We start from the raw sequence: 23,687 nt of genomic DNA, 5'->3' as shown, positions 1-23,687 counted from the left end.
CAACCAAGGAAGAAGGTTGTAGATACATAGAGTCATGGGCCACGTGTTGTGACTGCAGCTCTGCTCCCCAAAAGGATTCATGTCGTCTATACTTAGACCAAGCCATAAGTTCCTTGGGTCATCTGCAAAGTCCGGTCACTCTCTCTCGATTTTCCTCCACTGCGACCCATCTGCGAGGTGTCTCAACTTCCCGTCTTTCTTACGCTCGTCTTTGTGCCATCGCATCAACTTGGCATGCTCATTGTTTCTGAACAGACGTTTCAACCGTGGTATTATAGGAGCATACCACATAACCTTAGCACAAACCTTCTTCTTGGGCAGCTCATCATCGCCCTCAACATCACCAGGGTCATCCTGTTTGATTTTGTACCGACATGCAGTGCATACCGGGCATTTGTCCATATTCCCGTACTTCTCACTGCGTTACAGGATGTAGTCATTAATGCATGCATGTATCTTCTGCACATCTAATCCAAGAAGGCAGATAGCCTTCTTTGCTTCGTACGTAGCCTCGGGCAATTCGTTATCTTTTGGAAGCTTCGGCTTCAATATTTTCAGTAGCTTCTCAAATCCCTTGTCAAATAAACCAGTTTCCGCCTTCCATTTCAATAGTTCCAGTGTGGTACCGAGCTTTTTGCTGCCATATTCGCAATTTGGGTACAACAACTTTTTATGATCCTTCAGCATGGCCTCCAACTTCAGCTTCTCCTTGTTTGTATAGCATTGTCTCTTTGCATCAGAAATGACCCGACCATGACCATCAACGGGCTTATATGATGCCGGTTGTTCTTCACCTCCTTCTTCTTCATTGTTATTCATTACAGTATCACTGTATTCTTCAGTGAACATAGGATAGTTGTTAGAATCATCTTCTTCTTGATTTTCTTCCATCATAACCCCTCTTTCTTCGTGCATGGTCCAACAAATATATGTGGCCATGAAACCATCCGAAGCACGTGGCCTTGAATGGTTTTCCAGCTAGAGTACTCCTTCACGTTTCGACAGTTAACACATGTATAAGGCATAAAATTATCCACTTTGTTTGCCTCAGCCACATCGATAAATTTATCCAGGCCTGCAATAAATACGGAACCGCGTCGTTCCCCGTACATCCATCGCTTCCATGCATGGATCTGCATCATCCATGAATAGTGAAATAACCACCGTACATGGACACATGCAATATTTTTATATCAATTACAGATGAAAAGGATAAGGTTGCTAACCTCGGTTGAGGATACCATTTTGTGTGAACTTAAGTGTGACTCGGGCATTAGTCCCGGCTCGTAATGTACTCCGAAGTGCGCCGGCCACCGTACATCCATTGGCGGTTCGTCTGTATTATCAAAAAACCATTGCAGAACATCATGAATAGAGAAATGACCAAATTAATACAAGTTCGTCATCACATTAAAACCAAAGCAAAGTAGTGATCAAATGTTATTATTGCAAAAATAATTACATAAAGTTCTCTCATAAAACAACATGCAACTATGTAAAACATTTAAATGCAACAGCAAATGCGATCAAAATCGCAACTAAGGTAACAATTGACCAATAGCATAATGATACCAAGGCTCTTTATCAATGGCATATTTTCTAATATTCCTAATCTTCAAGCGCATTTCATCCATCTTCAAGCGCATTGCATCCATCTTCAACCGCATTGCATCCATCTTCATCTTGCGATCATCGACGACATCGGCAACATGCAACTCCAGTTCCATATTCTTCTTTTTCAAGTTTTTCTTCAAGTAATAGTTTTCTTTTTCAACTAAATTTAACTTCTCGACAAAAATTTCTATGTGGGTTGGAATTTCCGGTTCACATACCTCCTAGATTAAAAAATATATGTCACGTTGGTCGTCATAATTGTCATAAACAATAAAACAAATAGTTACAAAAAATAATATATACCACATCTGAATCATAGACAGGACGAGGGCCGACGGAGGCGGATACCAAAACCATCGCACTATATAATAACAAAAAATAATGAAAGTAAGTAATTTATACAAGTATCTATCTAAATCATGCAAGTAAGAATTTTATTTTATTTTAGAAGGAAGATAAGAACAAGAGGCTCACTACGGTGGTGCTCGCGACGAGATCGGCGCGGGCGATCGACAATGGTGAGGACGGGCACGGGACAACACCCTACATATGTGCAGACTCTAAGAAGTTAATTTGAGCTCAAATTTTGCATCTATATCAAAATAACTCCCACATACACTCCTACACTAAAATCCACAAACCACTCTACTTCTAGAGCATTTGAAATGAGCTAAACTAGCACTGAGAGATGAAAGGATGAAGTAGCTAACCTTTTAGAACACTTGTGTAGTTGGTGCACGACCAAACCTAGAAGCTTGGAGGTCGAGCTTGGAGAGGAGAAAGTTTAAGTAGTGTGGCTCGGGCATTTCATCGAACACCTCATGTGCATGCATAGAAGCGTGGCAAAGAGCATGGCAAGCACACCTCAACAGCCAAAAAACAGAGGACAGGGTGGGCAGGGGCGAGGGTATATATAGGCAGAACTTTAGTCTCGGTTTTTGTCTAAAACCGGGACTAATAGCCTATCATTTAGTCCCAGTTTTTGCTCTGAACCGGAACTAATGCTCCGCGGCAAGCCACGTGGTAGTCGCTGGATCTTTAGTCCTCGTTTTTGCCCCGAACCGAGACTAATGAGATGAACCGAACTGGGACCGATGCCCTGGCAAACTGAACTGGGACCAATGCGTGGCATTGGTCCCGGTTTTGCTTCGACCCGGGGCTAATGTGGTTTTGTGCTTCGGCCGAAAGCCTCTTTTTCTACTAATGTTCCCAGCATACATGCAGCCTCCTCCCCCGCCCCCTCATCCCAAATAGTTAACCTTTGAACTCGCCTCCGTCGGTGATTTATTAATAGCATCAAGATTGAATCTTGGAGATGCCTACGTGCCAAATTACATATCAGAAGTATGAAGAGGAAATTGAACCATTAGGTTGTATCACATGCATGCATGCCACTATTGCGGATGGTTTAGCATATAAGAATTACTAGTAAGTTTGTACATGCAACCAACGTCTTGATCAATACTCTTTTCAACGATACACCTACTACAACACACATTTAAAGATCGAACGAAAAACTCACGGAACATGAAAATGATAATGTCAGTTGGGTATCAATGAAAAGTAGTACCCAAAATTTGATCCATGGAGGGCATATGGTCTTATTTCTCATAGAACAGACTATAAGCAGAAAATAAATAGGGAGAACGTGATTACTATGCAAAGGATGGTTGCATACATAATGTATTGGACAACCGTGCGCAACCATGTGATGATTTTTTGAGTAATTCAAACTTGATTGTGAGATATCATCTATTTCAGGCCAATAATGCGTAAATAATACATTGGAAACATAATATAAGAAACCAAGCAATACAGTTTTCTATTGCTCTTCTGAAAAATTCAATTGTACAACTCTATCTTGTCTCATTGAAATATCTTCATCGAGATTATGTTCTCTCCTTCCTCTTCATCCAGACATGTAGAAAGTGACAACGATCGTGCTAATATAAAATTCTTTACAACGGGACACATGCCAGAGGGTGTTAATGACACGGCCATAATGCTGATTCCGAAAGTTCCTACCCCTGTGGACCTCAAGGACTTTCGACCTATTAGCTTATGCAATGTGATATACAAAGTGGTGTCCAAGTGCATGGTAAACAGGCTTCATCCGCTACTGTCGGAACTAATTTCAGAGAATCAAAGTGCTTTCATCCGAGGACATTTGATCGATGACAACACAATCATGGCATTTGAGTGTATCCATCATATCCAGTCAATGAGACAGGACCAATCTTAGTGTGCCTACAAGATGGACCTATCCAAGGTGTATGATCGGGTTCACTTGGATTTTTTGGAGAAGGCCCTAACTAAATTGGGCTTCTCAGTGACCTGGGCAAATCACATTATGGAGTGTATTCGTTTGGTCGGATACTTGGTGAAGTTCAATGGGAAACTGTTACACAAGTTCTGTCCAAGCCGAGGGCTGCGACAAGGTGACCCATTGTCCCCTTTCTTATTTCTTTTTGTTGCTGACGTCATGTCTGCATTGTTGCATAAGTCCATTCGAAATGACGGATTGGAAGCTCTGAAGATTTGTTGGAGAGCCCCTGGCATCTCTCATCTTCTCTTTGCAGATGATACCTTGTTATTTTTCGTGCGAGACCAGACTAGGCGACTATTGTCAAGAAGGTGTTGATAACATATGCGGAAGCGACCCAACAATTAATTAATCCTTCGAAGTGTTCCATCTTGTTTGCTCACAACTGTTTGCCTGCTGTCATCATGGAGCTGAGGGCCATTTTAAATGCGTCGCAGGAGGTCTTCGAGCCTAAATACCTTGGTCTACCTGTCCCTGATGGTAGAATGAGCAAAGGAGTTCTCCAGCCCGTACAGGAAAGGCTCAGCAAAAGACTGGTGGGTTGGAGCAAAAGGTAGATGTCTAGTTCAAGTAAGGAGGTACTGATTAAGGCGGTGGCTCAAGCAATTCCTACATATCTGATGAGTGTCTTCAAGTTACCCATGTCAGTGTGTGATGATTTAACTCGTATGATCCGACAATATTGGTGGGGAGTTTAGGAGGGGAAGCGAAAGATGGTCTTGCTCGCTTCGGACAAGATGATACTGCCAAAATCAATGGGTGGTATGGGCTTTAGAGACATGCGATCTTTCAATCAATCTCTCCTTGCCAAACAAGCCTGGAGATTGTTAGACCATCCTGAGAGCCTTGTAGCAAGACTTCTAAAGGCAAAGTATTTTCCTCCCGAGGATCTAGTGGACACGGTTTTTACCGGGAACGCTTCAGCAGTCTGGCGTGGTATTGAGCATGGCCTCGAGCTTGTGAAAAAAGGCATGAGATGGCGAGTTGGGTCTGGGAAGAAAATTCGATTGTGGTGTGACCTCTGGCTTCCTAGGGGCCCATCGTTGCGACCTGTTACTCCAAAGGGAAGATGTCGCCTCAAAAAATTTGTTGACCTTCTTGACGCACACGGACGTTGGAACTTGGAATTGTTGAACAAACATTTTTGGCCAATAGATGTTTGCACTATTTGCTCTATCAGAACTTCGCCCAGTCCCAGATCCGACGTCCAGAGTGAGTTTGCTCTCAATAGGGATGGTGATTGGTGGGTGGATGTCATTGGTGGCATGTGGTTGGCGCATCTCCGTGAGAAATCCCAGCTCTGATACTCATCGGAGCTGGAGGCGACGGCACCTGCGAGTGTCACGACTTTTCGTGGAAGCGTCGTCATGGAGTGTGCCCCTCCTTCCCATGGCTTTGGCTCCAGAGGGAAACCTCAAATCTATTGGATCGGGCGATGAAGGCGTTTTCGCGTCTTTCTCCTCCTTGGGGGCATCATCTCAGAGCTGGCCACGACGGGGAGACCGGTGGATGGTGGCATCTTGGCCGCGTAGTTTGCTGATGAGGGGCGCTGGTTGTTGTTTTGGCAACGATGATGGTGTCCCAGAGGAGCTCGGGTCGCGGTGTAGATTTCGGTGGTCTATTCTTCCCGGCGTGTCCGATGTGCTCTTTCGTGGGTTGCTTGGTGGCTCTGAAGTCGGAGTTGTAGTGGAGCGGGTCCAGGTGGCGACTATGACAAACACTAGGTGATCAAATGTGGAGGGCACGGTCGGCGCAAGTCCTGCATATTTCCCTTGCGAGGCTCGTCATCAAAGTCGGAGCTGTCGGTTGCTCGCAGGTGTGGCTTCGATGATGCAGCTGTTTGCAGGTTGGCTTCGATGATGGAGCTCTACGTTGAAGTCGGAGTCACCCGTTTGGGGGCAACCGGTGACGACGATGACGCTTGCGACTCCTTGACGGATGTTTTTCATTGCAGCTCTGTGTTCCATGTCGGTGGACAGATTGGCCAGTGTTACCCATGTCTTTTGGGTTGGATTGTATCGATTTTAGCTTGATTATTCATTAATTAATCAAATAATTCTTTTGTTTTTAATTAATAAAAATGACAAGTCTTTTGCCTCGTTTTTTTTAAGAAAAAAGGAGATGAGGCAGTGGAGGGTTTCTGTGGCTGACTTTGCTTTCGCCTCGAGAAGATAGAGTCAACGACATAAGAATGGGGATGGTAGAAAGCGATGACGCATGGGACCAGCAAGAAAGTGAGTCGCTCATGTAAAGTGACCGGCCGAAATGTTAGCCGGCCGGCCGTTAGGAATTGTTAACCTATTCTCTAAATCAAGAATGCCAAATCTTTTTTGGTCCACTTTGTTTGAATACCAACATGCTATAATAACCCTATAACCGATGGTATAAGAAAACCATGTTGTAAAATGATGGAATAAACAAGAACATGTTGTAAACTTTGTTAGATACTCCTTCGTTCGGTGAAGAGTGTACGTTTGACCTTAAAATTTGTTAACAAAAGAGTGTACTTTTATCTTCTCAATGTATTTTAAAGTAAAAAAAAATGATTCTCTCTCATCACACGGTAATCAAGACCAATAACATTCTACTCCCTCCGTTTAGGTTTAATAAGTCATCTTACGTTGTGCACCGCAACCAAGACGGAGAAGAAAACGAGAGAATTTAATGTTCATTTGCTAATTAATGTCATTGCATGCAATGAACTAACCACTGCATGTTATGCTAGATAATCTCAAGTCATTAAAACAATACACGTCTCACGTGTCTTATTGGTTGATTGTTTTATTCATCTCAAAAAACAAGAAACGAGGTAAAAGTTAATGAACCGTGCCTAAGTGTTTTGGGATTATTTGATTTTCGTAAGATGACTTAGGGGGTGTTTCTTTACAGGGACTTTTTGCTGTAGGGACTAAAAAAAGTCCCTTTTAGTCTCATGTGAAAGAAACAGGAGGGACTTTTAGGGACTAAAAGGGGGTATTTGGGACTAAAGAAAGAAGTCCCTATGAGAGGGACTTTTTGGAACTTTTTTGACACTTTTTACGACAGCGCCCCTACTTTTAGCATGTCATTTAATAACTTCTAGTACATTACTAGGGGTAACATGGTATTTTTGTATGTTATTTAATGACCTCTAGTCCCTGTTTAGTCCCTGGAAAAAAACGGGTAGAGACTAGAAACTTTTTAGTTGGGACTAAAAAAAGTCCTAAGACTTCTTACAGAAACAGGGCCTTATGCACCGGGATAAAGGAAGTACATATAGTCTTCTTTATTTCTACATGCACTTAGTTCATTGGGGGTTGGTTAATTAAAGAGGAGAGAGATGGTAGCTTGCACCTTTTCAATGCATTTTTTACTTCACTTGATAATTTATCTTAAAATGTCTATATATACACTTTTCACCGAACGAAGGGATTAGTCCATTTTTCACATCAGTTATGTTGGGAAACATAGGAGAAGAAAAACAATTTCAACATTTTGGTTTCCTCCAAACCGAAGGAGGAACAATTTGAGGATTACATAAAAAACAGTTTGAGGTAATATTGTTATTTGCCGCATTCAAGTATATACTAATACACATCCTTCCTAGTTTCTAAGGCGTCATCCAATTTTAACTGGATTAACAATTTCACAAGGAGCTCTTTCATTCAATTTTCTAATACAATTTGCTCCTTAATTTTAGAGCTCTCCCACTCGAGGTATACAATTTTAGTGTATTGATTTTGACTCGGTCAATCTTTGATTATCGCAATAAAATCTCTAACTACATGAAGCTTCAAAATTTTAAAGTCCACTTATTCAATTGAGGTATCCAATTTGGATTGGAGACATGATTGATTAAGTCGTCGACCTGGCTTTGTGGTGTGATCTCTCTATGAAAGGGTCCCTTAGTAAGTGTCTGGTGGTGTGGGGATTTGTTCACAAAAAGGAAGTGTCGCCTATGACACATTCATCACCAGCATAACGTACGAGGCTAACAAGGTAGACAAATTTGTCATGTATTAGTATGAATTAAAAGACACCCCAATCACACATTCAAAAATACCCACCCAAACACTATAATAAAAAAAGAAAAATGATACTTCATTGACGATTCGCTACGGATCGGTCATTACAAACACTCTCTCACCAATCACTTCTGTGATTATTACCGTGAGCCACTCTTTCCCTAATCACCAATAATAAAACTGACACACACACACACACACACACACACATATATATATATAATCATGATTCCGTAAAGTTTGTCCATAGGTGTAGCATCTCTATACAAAAATCACTCCGTTGTTTTCCCCACACACCAAACCAACTAGCACATAAATATTTTTCATAACTTCAAAAAAATACCACATGAAAATAAAACATATACAACCCAAGAATATAAGCAGCACAACAAAGCGCGCACTATCCTTCTAGTAGAAACTAAATTTCTATTTTGTGAAGACATTTAATTAGGACCAAACTCCGTAACTCACACCTTGTCTTTGAAGCTGGATCTGGTGTACTTTTTTCCTGAAACAAACTGTAAGGTTTTCCTTAGTTTTCAATTGGAAATCCTTGATATTTAGGCATCTGCTGTAGTGCTAAATTGGAAATAAGCGTGTGTCCTATATATGATTAGGATATGTAAAGGTTCATTTACTAAGCTTTTCGTTCCTCCACTATCTACCTCGTACCTGTATCATATATGTATAACAACTTGTTTTGTTATCAGTAAGATTTTATTACCCAAAGATGCACTTTCTTTTGAAGACTTAAGTGTTGATGCCCCTGCATGCTTATGTGATTGTTACAAACTAACAGAGGAATATGTCATTTTAACGGCGAGTAGAGGAACTTAGACAAACAAAAAAACAAAATTACAAAAACTGCTACTGGTAGAAAGTTTGATTTTGCATAGATGCAGTACCAACACTCTCCGTTGATCTCTTGGACAGAAAAGAAAAAAACTTTCCGCCCAACAGACAAGGATTCGTGGGGTGAGCAACAACCTAACAAACACGTTGGTGCCCGCTAACAGCTCAACACAAAGATAGAAAACAACGGAACCAGAATACCAGATCAGCAGATTTTGCAGCTTGCACACAGAAATGACACGAGATGGGAGTCAGGATGGACCAGTTCCGGTATACATCGCCGGCGCTAGTCCCTACGGTCCCAAGGTGCCACAACATCAACGGCAATACAGCTGGTACGGCACCAACGACAGATGTCACGGGCTTTGCGTGTGACAAGTGCTACCGTCATGCTCTCGTTTGCTGATGGTGTTGTATATATACCTTTGTTCAAATAATTCAAATATTAAAAAGGAGACGATGTTACCTATAGTAGAGTTCTAGAAAGTTGTTCCGATTTTATCAAACACAGCTAAAACGAACGACCAGGCATGAAAGCAACCATGTCTAGATCCACCACGCAAACATATGAGCAAACCCTGATGAGGGATGTTTGCCGGTGAGGGCCACCCGTTGAAAACTTTGCTCATAGAGACGTACAATATGCATAATGCTTCAAGATAATACTCCCTCCGTTTCAAAATAACTGTCTCAACTTTATATTAGCTCTAGTATAAAATTGTACTAAGCTTGAGACACTTATTTTGGGACGGAGGGAGTACCTCATATAAGACGGAAAGATGACATCGGACATTGGATCTTTTTGGGGACGGATCGCTCCAAATGCGAGTTGCAAAAGCCGACGATGTGTCCATGGTCACCAAGCAGCTTTTTGGTTACATCTGTGCATGTCCCGCCATGGGGGTCATAGATCTGTAGTATCGGTGGTGTTTCAACTGCCATAATACAAACATTGTAGTACATCACCAGTATTGAACCGTCATGTAACACCCTCAAAGGCATCATGCCGTGAAAAACCGAGTTCAAGGGTATAGATAGGTCCAAAGGTATCACATACGCCTTGACCCAGATACTGTTACCAGGGTCGGTTAAGAGCCATATGTTGGTGCATCCATGGCTGATTTTCCAATTCTCTGGTTCAGCCATGCACAAAGCGCCGTTGAGCTCGCATAAGCAGTTTTTACGGCATCCGAGCTTCATATTTGGTAGGCCTCCGATATTATCCACTAGTGGAGACAGGGCCTATAGCCCCGGCCCGTAAGGGGCTTTAGTCCCGGTTCACCAACCGGGACTAAAGGGGCGGGACTAAAGGCCTAACCTTTTCGTCCCGGCCCTCTTACACGCCGGGACTAAAGGTGCTCCACGTGGGCGTCTCGTAGCGCCCCAGGGGCAGGCCCTTTAGTCCCGGTTCGTTACACGGTCCGGGACTAAAGATTTTCATATTTTGCTGGCTTTTGGGTTTTTTTTTTGAATGAAATTATTTTTGGGTTTTAGGGTTTTAGGGTTTAGGTGTTCAGGAGATTAACATGATGCCTCGTTTTGTGTTCGGGAATTAGTTTTCATATAATTTAAAATAGAAATAATTATGCATATATATATATAAGATTAACTTATCTTACAAGCGATCATATATATACAATTATATGGAGATCTGAATTATCGGTACTAGAGCCCGTCTATTCGATTACATGGACGAACATCAGTAATGGCCCTTAGCTACACTAAATCGTCATTTGTCTTCTATAGCTTCCGTCCTCAGAAATCCCGCAAGCTCCTCTGCAACAGCAATCGCGCGTTGATCTGGTAGGACCTTCGTCCTCATGGCCGTGTGCTATATAAGAAGAGGAGATGAATATGAATATCAATCATGATAACAAAGAATGATGGGTAAAAATAGAGGTGTGAATGTTCATTGCTTACGTCGAATCTGTGCTCCTTGAACTCAGAGGTAAACGTGCGAATGGTCTCGCAAACATAGTATCGCATAGATGCGTTCCCCGTGGCTGCTCGTCGCACTTTACGAGAATGGAATATATATAATCAAAATAATAATCTAGCATCATAAATGTATTGAAAATTAATAGAAGTATATCATACTACTACTTACCTGAGCCGCTCTAAAGGTCAGCTTCTCAGGAAAGTTACCGGGAGTCACGCACTTGAACCGATTCCAAACCCTGCCCGACAAGGATAATGATTTGCTAAGTTTTTCATTAATTGATATATCAAAAAATCATCGAAAGAGACCGATAGAGCGCAAGAATGATTAAAATTACCCTTGGAGCATGTCCTGTAGGCTTTGGAACTGTTCCAAGGGTCTCGATAATGGGTCGAAGGCATCAACTCTTCCCTTATCAATTTGAATGTCCAACAGAATCCAATGGAAGCTGCACATGTATATATATATATATATGTGTGTGTGTGTGAGTAACTTATCAATTACACTTATAAGTGAATGGACACAACAGAGTAAAGACCCTCACCTGAAGTTGTATGGAAACAGTATGTGGTCACAGAAATTTTGATCTCTTAGAAACCTTAGAAGGTTTTCCGACGTCTCCTTGGGATAATTAGTTAGCGTCGCTATATGTATTTTATCTGGATCAATAAACCCAATATTTATGATGCTCTTACTTTTACACTCCAGGATCTTCATTCTGCATAATAGAGTACAAGTTATATATAGACAATGAATTGAAATAACTAAACAAGTTATATGTAGACAACGAATTGAAAAACTTACAGACAATAGCAACTCATAAGCGATTTGTCGAGGGCGTCGCCATTGTACATCTGGAAGAGTTCATCAAAGTCGATATGGATTTCTTCGGAGCGGCCGTAGTACTCCTGTGGGACACTCACCACGATCATCGTTCTCCCATTCTTTGATTCACTTAAGTACCATTTATGCAAGTAACGCATATTTGTTGGGAGATCATCTTTGTTGACCAAAGGCTCTCCCATGACAAACTGTGGCTTAGGGGCTACCACAGCCTTGGGTATCCTGTCGTCTTGGGAAGCCAGCAAATTTTCAACCAAGATACCACATTCATCCGCCAACTCCTTTGCTTTTTCAAAAGCTTGCCCCTGCACCGGAGGGGGAACATTCTCGGTTAACACCTTGAGGGGTGGGATCGACTGTTTGGCCTGTTGTCCAAGCTGAGGAACGTCTGATTTTTTCTTGCTTGTAGTTGAACTTGATTTGCTCCCACTTGCACTTGCATGTGACCTGCTCTTTTTCACTTCCTTCTGTAATGTGCGTGTATAGTCACCAGGCTTATAGTGTAAGTCATATTGTGATGGAGTGGTTATGAAGTCTTTTGCCATGCTATGTTCTTCTCGGTGTATTTCGGGTGGGGCTCGGATTCCTTCCTTTTCAACTACGCCTCATGTTGTTCCTTTGCTATCCTGGCGTTTTCCTCGGGGGTACGATCATAAGGTCTGATAGGAAGATTAGCATGAGGTACCTTTGGGAGGGGCGACAGTTTGCGCTTTGGGGAGCTCCGTCCCTTAGAAATCATCGACGAAGCGTTCTTGCTGGCACGCTTCCGCTTAGTATCATGTGCGGGCGGCGGCGGAGAGGGACGACCCAAGTCCGGCGGCGGTGATCAAGATGGACTCGTGTTGTGCTGGCCGACGTCATGTGGAGGGCTTGGAGGTAATGGAGGTGTAGGTGACCTGCGACGACTCGGAGGCGGTGTTGTCCTTGGGGCCGAGCCTGGAAGCTTGATGTAGTTCTTGTCCCATAGGATGACTCCACCCAGTACTTCTCCGAGTGTCCTCTCATCTTCGGGTCCAGCTATGTCGAGCTCCATATCATTAAACCCCGTCATGATTTCATCCACCCCGACTTTAGCAAAGCCAGCTGGAATCTCACGGCCATGCTAGCGTGCATCAGGGCTAGAAGGTAAAGCTTGTCCGACGGCCACCTTCATGGATATGTTCTTGAATTTCTGATGTAGTTCACATGATGTTGACTCCTTGATTCCATCCACGGGGTAGCCGGGACCACCCTCTATCATTCTTCGTTCATCGTCGGGCGGGGCCTCAGATTCAGCCACGCTGCTTTTCCGCTTAGATGGGGCGCCGGTAATATCAACCGCAGGATCTTCCTGGCGCAGTACTCCTCTAAGCTCATCAATCTGCTTCTGTTGCTCGTTAATCCTGGCAAGCAACTGGTTGAACTTGTCATTCTCCTCATCCTGCTGCCGCTTCTTTGCTCTCTCTCGGCTTCTGTAAGTGCCTTGGTCTCTGGCAAACCCAAGCCACCACGGGTAAGAAGGACCGAAGCCTCGCGTTCGTCCTCCATGTTCGTCATTGCCGAGGACCAGTGTGAGCAAATCTTTCTCTCTATCTGCAGTGAACTTTCTTCTTCCCTCCTTAATTTCTTTCATTATCCTTTTCCAATTCTCCCTGGGTATCCTAAGATTGTCATTGCAGATGAGGTCCCCTGTTGTTTCGTCGTACGACCCATCATGCGCAAGGAACCAATTTCTTGCTCTCAATTCCCACTCATCACGGAGTGGTTCAGGTACGACGCCTTTATCTATCAGATCTTGCTCTTTCTTATCCCACTTTGGGATGGCATTCTCATAGCCCCTGGCCCCAGCTTGTGGTGATATATCTTCTTGTCGGCATTTATCTTGTTCTTTTCTGATAATGCCTGGGCATCTTCTGACTCCTTGTACTCTTGAAATGCCTTCCAGTGATTCGCCTGCTTGGCTAGATACCCATCGAATACTGGCACTTTCTGTGTCTTCAGATAGTTTTTCCATAGCTTCTTCTTCCAGCTACGGAACAGTTTGGCCATCTTCTTCAGAGTCCACTGCTTGACTTTGGCCCTCAGTTTGTCTACGGCGTCTTTATTCTCACATTCTGGCAGGTTGAAATGTGACATGAGATCATTCCAAAGATTATCTTTGTACCTTTCGGCGACATAGTCACTATCGGCTGCCCCTTTGCACTTGTTCCACTCCCGAACGCTGATCGGGACGTGATCCCTAACGAGAAATCCGCATTGCTTCTTGAATGTGTCAGCAGCATTCTTAGGAAGCTTGGGTTCGCCCGTAGGAAATATCACCTCAAATGTGTAATGCGTCCGTGCATCCAACTTTCTAGTCGGGCCTCGTTTCGTAGTTTTGCTCGATGTGGAGGCCTAAGAGGGAGAAACATTCGTCAAATGAATGTATATGTATACAATATAGAGCTATCTCCAATATTTTTCACATATTACAAGTGATTGTCGAACTTCATATGTATACCTCGCCGGACTTCTCCTCTTCACCGGCTTCTCCATCAGTGGAGCTATCACCTTCTCCGTCATTGGACCTATCTCCTGCCCCATCGGCTTCATCTTCGTGTCGCTCGACCTCCATTCCAACGTCCTGGTTTAGATATAACGACGGAGATTCAGCTGGTTCAACGTCGGGGCCGTCTTTGATTATATCTTCGAGAAGTTCTTCCTCTTCGAGGTTCCTGATATGTGGATCCATAGTTCTGCAAAAAACGGATTCTCTTAACCTTTGTACCAAAAACCAAAGTAGGAGTACTTTTCCAATTTGAGACTCCTAGATTTCTGCATAGTATTCAAAGTAGGAGTAATTTTCCAATTTGAGCATTCAATAAGCAAAACCAAATCGTAAAATAAAGTAGTATTCAAATTAGCATGCATTCAATTATAAGCTAATACATCATCACTTTTGTCCGTACATCGTTGAATATTATCATTAATACTCCTCGAATACTATCATACATATAGCATCACTAATACATCTAGAACCGTAGCGCCCGACGGGTATCGGCGTGGGCGGTGGACACCCAAACAGAAGGAACCATCACAGGATCATAGCTCTAGTGAGATCCCCGAAGGACCTGCGAGGTATGCTCGAACCTGCCCTCCAACGCAACCATGTAGCGACGGACGTGCTCATCCTCCTCGCTGACACGGTGACGTACCACCTCCGCGGTGTCCGGAAGCCTCGGCACCCTCACTGGCCCATGCGACCGCCACCAAACAAGGATCGGGTCAACGACGGGCTGGCTCCTCACCAACCTACGTGTTGGGGAACGTCGCATGGGAAACAAAAATTTTCCTACGCGCACAAAGACCTATCATGGTGATGTCCATCTACGAGAGGGGATGAGTGATCTACGTACCCTTGTAGATCGTACAGCAGAAGCGTTAGTGAACGCGGTTGATGTAGTGGAACGTCCTCACGTCCCTCGATCCGCCCCGCGAACAATCCCGCGATCAGTCCCACGATCAAGTACCGAACGGACGGCACCTCCGCGTTCAGCACACGTACAGCTCGACGATGATCTCGGCCTTCTTGATCCAGCAAGAGAGACGGAGAGGTAGAAGAGTTCTCCGGCAGCGTGACGGCGCTCCGGAGGTTGGTGATGACCTTGTCTCAGTAGGGCTCCGCCCGAGCTCCGCAGAAATGTGATCTAGAGGAAAAACCGTGGAGGTATGTGGTCGGGCTGCCGTGGAAAAGTCGTCTCAAATCAGCCCTAAAACCTCCGTATATATAGGTGGGAGGGAGGGGAGGAGGCAGCCTCAAAACCTAAAGGTTTGGCCGAAATTGGAGGTGGAGGAGTCCTATTCCAATCCTACTTGGAGTAGGATTCCACCTTCCCACTTGGAAACTCTTTCCACCTTGTGTTTTTTCCTTCTCAAACCTTATGGGCCTTAGTGGGAACTTATTCCAGCCCACTAGGGGCTGGTTTATCTCTTCCCATAGCCCATGAGACCCCTTGGGGCGTGACACCCCTCCCGATGGTCCCCGGCACCCCTCCCGGCACTCCCGGTACACTACCGATGAGCCCGAAACTTTTCCGGTAATGCACGAAAACCTTCCGGTAACCAAATGAGGTCATCCTATATATTAATCTTCATTTCCGGACCATTCCGGAAACCCTCGTGATGTCCGTGATCTCATCCGGGACTCCGAACAACATTCGGTAACCAACCATATAACTCAAATACGCATAAAACAACGTCGAACCTTAAGTGTGCAGACCCTGCGGGTTCGAGAACTATGTAGACATGACCCGAGAGACTCCTCGGTCAATATCCAATAGCGGGACCTGGATGCCCATATAGGATCCTACATATTCTACGAAGATCTTATCGTTTGAACCTCAGTGCCAAGGATTCATATAATCCCGTATGTCATTCCCTTTGTCCTTCGGTATGTTACTTGCCCGAGATTCGATCGTTAGTATCCGCATACCTATTTCAATCTCGTTTACCGGCAAGTCTCTTTACTCGTTCCGTAATACAAGATCCCGCAACTTACATTAAGTTACATTGCTTGCAAGGCTTGTGTGTGATGTTGTATTACCGAGTGGGCCCCGAGATACCTCTCCGTAACACGGAGTGACAAATCCCAGTCTCGATCTATACTAACTCAACGAACACCTTCGGAGATACCTGTAGAGTATCTTTATAGTCACCCAGTTACGTTGCGACGTTTGATACACACAAAGCATTCCTCCGGTGTCCGTGAGTTATATGATCTCATGGTCATAGGAACAAATACTTGACACGCAGAAAACAGTAGCAACAAAATGACACGATCAACATGCTACGTCTATTAGTTTGGGTCTAGTCTATCACATGATTCTCCTAATGATGTGATCCTGTTATCAAGTGACAACACTTGCCTATGTCCAGGAAACCTTGACCATCTTTGATCAACGAGCTAGTCAACTAGAGGCTTACTAGGGACAGTGTTTTGTCTATGTATCCACACAAGTATTGTGTTTCCAATCAATACAATTATAGCATGGATAATAAACGATTATCATGAACTAAGAAATATAATAATAACTAATTTATTATTGCCTCTAGGGCATATTTCCAACAGTCTCCCACTTGCACTAGAGTCAATAATCTAGTTCACATCACCATGTGATTCCAACGAATCCAACACCCATATAGTTATGGGGCCTGATCACGTCTTGCTCATGTGAGAGGTTTTATTCAACGGTTCTGAAACTTTCAGATTCGAGCGTTCTTTACAAATCTTTATGTCATCTTATAGATGTTGCTACTACGTGCTATTCGGAGCTGCTCCAAATATCTACTCTACTATACGAATCCGTTTCACTACTCATAGTTATCCGGATTAGTGTCAAAGCTTGCATTGACGTAACCCTTTACGACAAACTCTTTAACCACCTCCATAATCGAGAAAAATTCCTTAGTCCATTATTTACTAAGGATAAATTTCGACCGCTGCTAGTGATTCAATCATGGATCACTCTCTGTACCTCTCAACATACTTTGAGTCAAGGCACACTTCAGGTGCGGTAGACAACATGGCATACTTTACATTCTACGGCTAAGGCATAGAAGACGACCTTCGTCTATTCTCTTTATTCTGCCGTGGCCAGGTTTTGAGTCTTACTCCAATTCACACCTCACAACGCAACCAAGAACTCCTTCTTTGCTGGTCTATTTTGAACTCTTTCAAAAACTTGTCAAGGCATGCATCTTGTTGAAACTTCTATTAAGCGCTTTCGATCTATCTCCATAGATCTTTGATGCTCAATGTTCAAGTAGCGTAATCCAGGTACTCCTTTGAAAACTTCTTTCAAACAACCTTGTATGCTTTACAGAAATTCTACATTACTTCTGATCCACAATATATCAACCACATATACCTATCAGAAATTCTATAGTGCTCCCACTCACTTCTTTGGAAATACAAGTTTCTCATAAACCTTGTACAAACAAAAAATCTTTGATCATCTCATCAAAGTGTATATTCCAACTCCGAGATGCTTGCACCAGTCCATTGAAGGATCACTGGAGCTTGCATACTTGCTAGTATCTTTAGGATCGACAAAACCTTCTGGTTGTATCACATACAATGTTTGCTCAAGGAAACCGTCGAGAAAACGATGTTTTGACATCCTACGTGCAATATTTCATAAATAATGCATCAACAACTAACATAATTCTAACAGACTTTTAGCATCACTACGAGTGAGAAAGTCTCATCATAGTCAACTGTTTGATCTTATCGAAAACATCTTTGCGACAAGTCGAGCTTTTCTTAATAGTGACTTATCACCATCATCATCTGTCTTCTTTTAAAGATCCATTTTTACTCAATAGTCCTATGACCATCAAGTAGTTCTACCAAAGTCTACACTTTGTTTTCACACATGGATCCTCTCTCGGATTTCACGGCTTCCAGCCATTTGTCGGAATCTGGGCCCACCATCGCTTTCTCCATAACTCGTAGGTTCACTGTTGCTAAACAACATGACCTCCAAGACAGGGTTACTGTACTACTCTGCAGCAGTACGCGACCTTGTCGACCTACGAGGTTTGTAGTAACTTGATTCGAAGCTCAATGATCATCATCATCAGCTTCCACTTCAATTGGTGTAGGCGCCACATAAACAACTTCCTGCGCCCTGCTACACACTGGTTGAAGTGATGGTTCAGTAACTTCATCAAGTTCTACTACCCTCCCACTCAATTCTTTCGAGAGAAACCTTTCCTCGAGAAAGGATCCGTTTCTAGAAACAAACACTTTGCTTTCGGATCTGAGATAGGAGATGTACCCAACTGTTTTGGATATCCTATGAAGATACATTTATCCGCTTTGGGTTCGAGCTTATCAGACTGAAACTTTTTCACATAAGTGTCGAAACCCCAAACTTTCAAGAAACGACAGTTTAGATTTCTCTAAACCTCAGTCTATACTGTGTCATCTCAACGGAAATACGCGGTGCCCTACTTAAAGTGAGTGCGGTTGTCTCTAAAGCATAACCCATAAACGATAGTGGTAATTCGATAAGAGACATCATAATATACACCATACCAAATAGTGCGTGGCTATGACGTTCAGACACATCATCACACTATGATGTTCCAGGTGGCATGAACTGCGAAACAATTTCCACATTGTCTTAACTGTGTACCAAAACTCGTAACTCAGATATTCATTTCCATGATCATATCGTAGATAGTTTATCCTCTTGTTACGACGAACTTCACTCTGAAACGGAATTGAACTTTTAAACATTTTAGACTTGTGATTCATTAAGTAAATACTCCTGTATCTACTCAAATCGTCAGTGAAGTAAGAACATAATGATATCCACTGCGTGCCTCAGCACCCATTGGACTGCATACATCAAAATGTATCACTTCCAACAAGTTACTATCTTATTTCATCTCAATGAAAACAAGGCCTTGCTCATGTGGTATGATTCGCATGTCACTAGTGATTCGAAATCAGGTGAGTACAAAGATCCATCAGCATGGAGCCTCTTCATGCAATTTATACTAACATGACTCAAGCAGCAGTGCCACAAGTAAGTGGTACTATCATCATCAACTCGTATCTTTTGGCACCAATATCATGAACATGTGTAACACTACGATCGAGATTCAATAAACCATTGAAGGTGATTATTCAAGAAAATAGAGTAACCATTATTCTCTTTAAATGAATAATCGTATTGCAATAAACACGATCCAATCATGTTCATGCTTAACGCAAGCACCAAATAACAATTATTTAGGTTTAACACCAATCCCGATGGTAGAGGGAGCGTGCGACGTTTGATCATATCAATCTTGGAAACACTTCCAACACGTATCGTCACCTCGCCTTTAGCTAGTCTCAGTTTATGCCGTAGCTTTCATTTCGCGTCACTAATCACTTAGCAACCGAACCGGTATCCAATACCCTCGTGCTACTAGGAGTACTAGTAAAGTACACATCAACATCATGTATATCAAATAGACTTCTTTCGACTTTTGCCAGCCTTGTTATCTACCAAGTATCTTGAGTTGCTCCGCCTCAGTGATTGTTCCCCTCATTACAGAAGCACTTAGTCTCGGGTTTGGGTTTAATCTTGGGTCTCTTCATTAGTGCAGCAACTGTTTTTCCGTTTCACGAAGTATCCCTTCTAGCCCTTGCCTTTCTTGAAACTTAGTGGTTTTACAAACCATCAACTATTGATGCTCCTTCTTGATTTCTACTTTCGCAGTGTCAAACATCGCGAATCGCTCAAGGATCATTGTATGTATCCTTGATATGTTATAGTTCATCACGAAGCTCTCATAGCTTGGTGGCAGTGACTTTGGAGAACTATCACTATCTCATCTGGAAGATTAACTCCCACTTGATTCAAGCGATTGTCGTACTCAGACAATCTGAGCACATGCTCAACGATTGAGCCTTTTCTCCTGTGCTTTGTGGACAAAGAATCTTGTCGGAGGTCTCGTACCTCTTAACAAGGGCACAAGCATGAAATCACAATTTCATCTCTTTAGAACATCACTTATGTTCCGTGACGTTTCACAACGTTTTCGGCGCCTTGCTTCTAAGCCATTAAGTATTTTTGTACTGAACTATCGTGTAGTCATCAGAAACGTGTATGTCGGATGTTCACAGCATCCACAGACGACGCTCGAGGTGCAGCACACCGAGTGGTGCATTAAGGACATAAGCCTTCTGTGCAGCAACGAGGACAATCCTCGGTTTTACAGACTCAGTCTGCAAAGTATGCTACTATCAACTTTCAACTAAATCTTCTCTAGGAACATATAAAACAGTAGAGCTATAGCGCAAGCTACATCGTAATTCGCAAAGACCATTAGACTATGTTCATGACAATTAGTTCAATTAATCATATTACTTAAGAACTCCCACTCAAAAAGTACATCTCTCTAGTCATTTGAGTGGTACATGATCCAAATCCACTATCTCAAGTCCGATCATCACGTGAGTCGAGAATAGTTTCAGTGGTAAGCATCTCTATGCTAATCATATCAACTATACGATTCATGCTCGACCTTTCGGTCTCATGTGTTCCGAGGCCATGTCTGCACATGCTAGGCTCGTCAAGCTTAACTCGAGTGTTCCGCGTGCGCAACTGTTTTGCACCCGTTGTATGTGAACGTTGAGTCTATCACTGTCACGCCCAAGATGCGACCCTATCCTCAATTTGGCACGAAGGCCTCGTCAGGGATAGAAGCGCATCTCGTCGTGTCGCAAGAATGGATATCGTTACAAGTACATGTACTGAAAAAGGAGAGTTATATAAAGAGTTGGCTTACACTCGCCACAAGCTACATCAGAGTCACATCAGTACATTACATAATCATCGAGAGTAAGAGCAGGGTCCGACTACGGACGAAAACAAACGAGAAAAATAAGAACGACGTCCATCCTTGCTATCCCAGGCTGCCGGCCTGGAACCCATCCTAGATCGAAGAAGAAGAAGAAGAGGCAACTCCAAATGAACAACCAACGCGCTCGCGTCATGTAACCTTTACCTGTACCTGCAACTGGTGTTGTAGTAATCTGTGAGCCACAGGGGACTCAGCAATCTCATTTCCAAAGGTATCAAGACTAGCAAAGCTTAATGGGTGAGGTATGGTTAAGTGGTGAGGTTGCAGCAGCGGCTAAGCATATATATGGTGGCTAACTCACGAGTACCAGAAATAAGAGGGGGGAAGATCTACGCATAGCGGACGTGAACTACTGATGATCAAATGAATGATCCTGAACACCTACCTACGTCAGACATAACCCCACCGTGTCCTCGATCGGAGAAGGAACTCACGAAAGAGACAGTCACGGTTACGCACACAGTTGGCAAGTTTTAATTAAATTAACTTCAAGTTATCTAGAACCAGTGTTAAACAAAGTTTCCACGTTGCCACATAACCGCGGGCACGGCTTTCCGAAAGATTTAACCCTGCAGGGGTGCTCCAAGTAGTCCATCACAAATTACCACAAGCCGCATAGAAATCCTCAATCACGAAGCTCGCGATCTCGTCGGATTCCCTAGTGGAAAACCTCAACTCTGAGATTACCCAAAGCATCACCGGAATCCCGATGCACAAGATATCTCGTCAAAGGTAAAACTAATCCAGCAAGGCCGCCCGACGTGTCGACGATCCCGATAGGAGTCGCGTACCTCGTTCTCAGGACACGACGGATGAGCGATGGTTACCACGCCAAACGCCGAGTTGCCCCGGGTAGCGTTAATAAGCTGCTCTGTTTTGGACCAACACTCATGAGGAGCACTGGCCCGGGGTTGATTAAATTATCCTCGGGGTCCGGAAAGTCCCTATGCAATTTTATTAGGTGATTAGGCAAATGTAGTACCAATGTTGGGCCTTGCCAGACCAGCTTTAATCTAAAACGAATTATCAAGGGGGTCCCCATAACGACCCCGATCGTGTTAGGAGCGCTCATTTATGGAACATAACACCGGTAGCCGGTAACTAAAAGGGGCAAAGGTGGAACAAAACACCAGGCTAGAAAGGCCGAGCCTTCCACCTTTTACCAAGTATATAGGTCCATTAAATTAAATAGCATTAATATGGTGATATAACAAGGAACCCATGCTATCACATGGAAGCATCTGCACCTGCAACTAGCAACGCTATCGACAGGGTTAAGCAAGCAGCAACATAGCCAATCAGTGGTTTGCTAGGTCGAACAGGTTGAAGGTAATCATGGCATTGTTGAGAGGCTGAAATTTAACAGGTGGTAGGCAACGAGACGTAAACGATATAAGCGATAAAACTAGCATGGCGATGATAGTAATGGTATCTGGGGAAATGATCATCTTGCCTGAGATCCCGCTTGGAAGAAGAATGCCTCCGTGAAGCAGACGAACCGACGTAGTCGAACGGGTCCTCACAATCCGGCACGCTGCGGAACTCTATCGAGACGAAGCAAACCGGAAACACAATCAACACACGATATACACCACACGATGCACAACACGTATGATGCATGAGCTACTGAATACATGCAAGTCACGGCATGCCAATTCACACAATCAAACACTACACATTAAGTGAAGTTCAATATGCACGAGTTGCATATTGACGAAACTCCACGTTAATTATTTAGTTCACTCCCGGTTATTTACACGGCAATGTTAATGTTGTTAAACATGCAAGAGGTGAAGCGGGAATTAAACTACCTACCTAGACATTTTAAATGAGGTCGGAAATGTCCTATAGCATCTCCGAGACGACCTCACATGTTAATTTACAATTCTGTCCAGATCTGATCTAATGCAAATAATTGGTTGTTAAACAGCAAAACAAATAGGTTCACGTGATTCTACGCGTCAAGGCAAGCAATCTACACGTAAAGAACATCTCCAACGGAGCTACGGATCCAAAGATACAAGCACCGCAAGATATGATGGCATGAATGCAAAATGTGTGCAACGGCGGCTACGAGCACTTCAAAACAAACAACCAGCAAGAGAAAATGAAACTACATAAGATTCTAAGCAAGTTTCATGTAGGACACGATCAAATCGGAGCTACGGTTCAACATCTACGAGCAAAACAAGAAAATCACTACAATGTGCCAAAACAGCCACATAACACTTTCTACGCCTTGCAACTTAGGCTACACAACTCCGATGAGCTCAAGCAAGGCATGGCATGAAAGAGGCAAGACGCACTACTACAAACAACTAACAACAACTAACATGGCAGCAAGGAGCACTAGGAAAAGAAGACACAAAATGACACCTCACGCACTATTTCAGACTTAGTGAAAATATCACCTCCTGAAAGTGCAGTTTTCAGCCTGAAGCAATATTGACAGCAGCAAAACCTATAGCTACAGGTCTCCAAATGGCATGAAACTTAACAGCACGCTAGAGAAACATAAGGGGAACAACTAACTCCATTGGACCAACCTCAAAAGAGTTACAGATCACAAGATGCAAGCTAGACAAGACAGCAACAAAATAATAGCAGATTCCAGACTTAGAAATATTTCAGCTCCTCTGGAACAGCACTACTACAAGCAACTTGGGAGCAAGCAAACAACACCTAAACATGCATTTCCATTGCAACCAAAAATACCAGGGACTAAACAAAA

This window comes from Hordeum vulgare, chromosome 7H (assembly GCF_904849725.1).
Source record: "Hordeum vulgare subsp. vulgare chromosome 7H, MorexV3_pseudomolecules_assembly, whole genome shotgun sequence".
NCBI classification, from domain to species: Eukaryota; Viridiplantae; Streptophyta; class Magnoliopsida; order Poales; family Poaceae; genus Hordeum; species Hordeum vulgare.
This window is presented reverse-complemented; position numbering follows the sequence as displayed.